This window comes from Mus caroli, chromosome 15 (assembly GCF_900094665.2).
Source record: "Mus caroli chromosome 15, CAROLI_EIJ_v1.1, whole genome shotgun sequence".
In the NCBI taxonomy this organism is placed as follows: domain Eukaryota; kingdom Metazoa; phylum Chordata; class Mammalia; order Rodentia; family Muridae; genus Mus; species Mus caroli.
Genome location: NC_034584.1, coordinates 34,678,809 through 34,681,529, shown reverse-complemented (window position 1 = coordinate 34,681,529; position 2,721 = coordinate 34,678,809). Strand labels below are relative to the sequence as shown.

At 42.7% G+C, this 2,721-nt stretch overlaps 1 long non-coding RNA gene across 1 annotated transcript in view; it reads right to left on the bottom strand.

The window, feature by feature from the left end:
- LOC110310017 overlaps window positions 1-2,147 on the bottom strand; it is a 4,798-nt gene extending 2,651 nt beyond the window's left edge. Inside the window, exons 1-2 of the long non-coding RNA XR_002379790.1 lie at window positions 1,992-2,147; window positions 584-783 (exon numbers count right to left, since the gene is read on the bottom strand). This is a non-coding gene — a long non-coding RNA (uncharacterized LOC110310017). The remainder of the gene's footprint in view (window positions 1-583; window positions 784-1,991) is intronic.
- Window positions 2,148-2,721: the final 574 nt, after the last annotated feature.

The window sequence follows — 2,721 nt, the reverse complement described above, 5'->3', positions numbered from 1 at the left end:
GGAAGGAAGGAAGGAAGGAAGGAAGGAAGGAAGGAAAAGAAAGGAGGGAAGGAAAAGAAAGGAGGGAAGGAAAGGAGGGAAGGAGAAAGGGAGGCAGGCAGGAAGGAAGAAAATATAGAGGAGAAGGAAAAGAGAAAGAGGAATAGGGAGAAGTGAGGGAAAGAGTGGAGATGAAGGGAGTTTAGTTGTTACAAACTTTAGAGTCTCTTACTAGGGACAGTAACTTTAGCTTTTGTTGTTTAAACACAGTACCCATAGAGCTTCTGTAAGCAGACATTTGGGATTTGCCTTGTGACACCAACACACAGACAACTGAGAGAATTAAAGCTGGTAATTAAGGCTGGCAATCAGGGTTTTTCAGCTCTTCTGGATTTAATAACCCTTAATTTGCAAATGCTTGTGCCAGAAAGACTGCATCTTCAAAAAAGGAGAAAACATGAAAACATAACTAATAAACAAGCACCCGCTGTTTGATTAACTATCGGAGGAAGAAGAAAGCCCTGAAGAAAACATTCCAATGTTCAGCACATCATGGTGTAACAGGAAGGAAACCGTGGGCCAGAATGCATTCAAGAAGGCTTACATGTCCGGAGGTCTGTGATCCCCTCAGTGACTCAAGGGAGGGAGAATCCTTCTTACCCCAGGCCAACCTCTCCACCACAGTCTGTTTCTCTCTCTTTGTTCCAGCACCCTGCTGCAAAGGCAATGTTGAACACACCCTGCATGTCAACATCAGGATCTCTCCACCCGTTCCTTCTCTGTCACCTGAACAATTTCAGCTTCCTATTCAGAACTCAATTGGTCCTCCATTCCAGTGGCTTCAATAGCCTCAATTCAACAGTGTCAGAAAGAGAATACATGGGGACACATACTTCCTTCCTCTCCATTATGTACTCTGTGTTGGCTGTTATTAGTGACCTATGGCAGAGTGAGTCCATAGGAGGAGGTGTGCAGGTCACGTATACACACTCTGTCTGGAGCCTGCAAAGGTTAATAAGTGTTCCTGGAGCCAAGCTTGCTGTGGATACTAAGGGACAACTGTATAATATAATAATATATATAATATACAATATATAATATGTAATGTGCAATATGTAATATATCATATATAATATGTAATGTGCAATATGTAACATGTAATATGTAATATATGATATATGATGTATGATGTATAATATATAATATATAATAATATACAGTTTTTAATTCTCTGCAAGCAGTCTCTGTTCCTTCCTAGCATGCTCTTCTGCAGAACAGTCTTTACATCCTTAGTGAATTGCCTTGAGGGTTCCACTCTTTCTATCTCCTTGACACTGCAGGCAAATGTCAGGTTTTACATCCTAACTCTCTGGTCCTTCTTCAGTGGACATCTTGACCCCTTTGCATCATCTGACCATCCTGTCACCTCTCATCTTGGAACAATTCTCTGAGTCTCATGCTGATATTGCCAGTTCTTCTAGAACTTTTGGCTAGATCCTTTTCCTCTGTGGTTATTTGTTAGGGACAGACAGGAATCATGTCTGTATTTCTTTCCATTTGTAATGTCTTCCTAACTGATCTTACCCATTCCTGCAGCTTCGGTTGACAGCCATTAGCACCCAGAACTATGTCACTAAGTCAAACAACTCTTCTACAAGTACCAACTCTACAACCTGCATCATTTGCAGGGATCTAAAGCCATATCCGATCTCTGTATCGAGCTTCTCCTAAACATTCCATATCTTCACTGATGGGCTAGCACTTTGCCCATCATCTGAGACAAGATTCTTCAGATCCACCAGACTCACCCTCTTAATTCCAATGCACAACCAAGTCCTGTTTTCAAATCATTTTTCCAACCTGTCTCTTTCTTGTCAGTCTTGTGATGACCACCTTCCAAAGCTTCCCCTGCCTCCTAATTTAACATCCTCCTACCCTGTAGTGGCCAGGCGCTCCTCCTTACATTGAGGTTCTTTCTCCATGCCCTTTCTCACACTCCTTTGTGTACTCACCCACATCCTTGGCCTGGAGTTTTAGTCTTCTTTGACTCTCAGAGTGTTGGCTGGATTTCCAGTCACGTTTCAAGGTTAAACTCTGTGGAGACTTAGTAAACCTCCCAGCCCCGTGAAATGGATATGCCATCCCTCTTCTCTCCCTACATCACACACAGGCATCCATCAGGCCACGGCAAACACTTTGTGGTGCCTAAAAATAGTCCCACTATATTCTAGGCTTCCTTTGCTCCATTTTCGCTTCCTTGATTTTGAGAACTGGGACTTACTAGTCTTTCTGCTCTCTGCGCAAGTGCAGTGTGAAGCTCGCTGTTGACAGTCTCAGAAGCTTGCAGAACAAGCAAAGGGAGCCTTTATACTGTCAAAGGGACAAAAAAAACGCCATCACGAAAGGCACTCCCTTTTGTCTGGGAGCAGTCATACAGCACATTAAACATTTACTGCCTCAACATTCCACTTTACCTCAAAATCTGGTTTTGCCTTTAAATGACAATCTTGCCTGTAACTGTGATGGAATATTAAATATTTATTGAATAATACTTTCTATACAGGCAGAAGTATAGATGTTCAGGATTGCCTAGAGATTTGATGCATAACCTAGACCTTCCACTCACCAGTCACTGCAGGGCCTCTGTAGAGTTGCATGCGCTGCTGATTTTGTTTCCCATACTACATTTACAAACCTGAGCCCTGAACCATCTGTGTGCTCCTGCTGCCTAACAGTGCCATG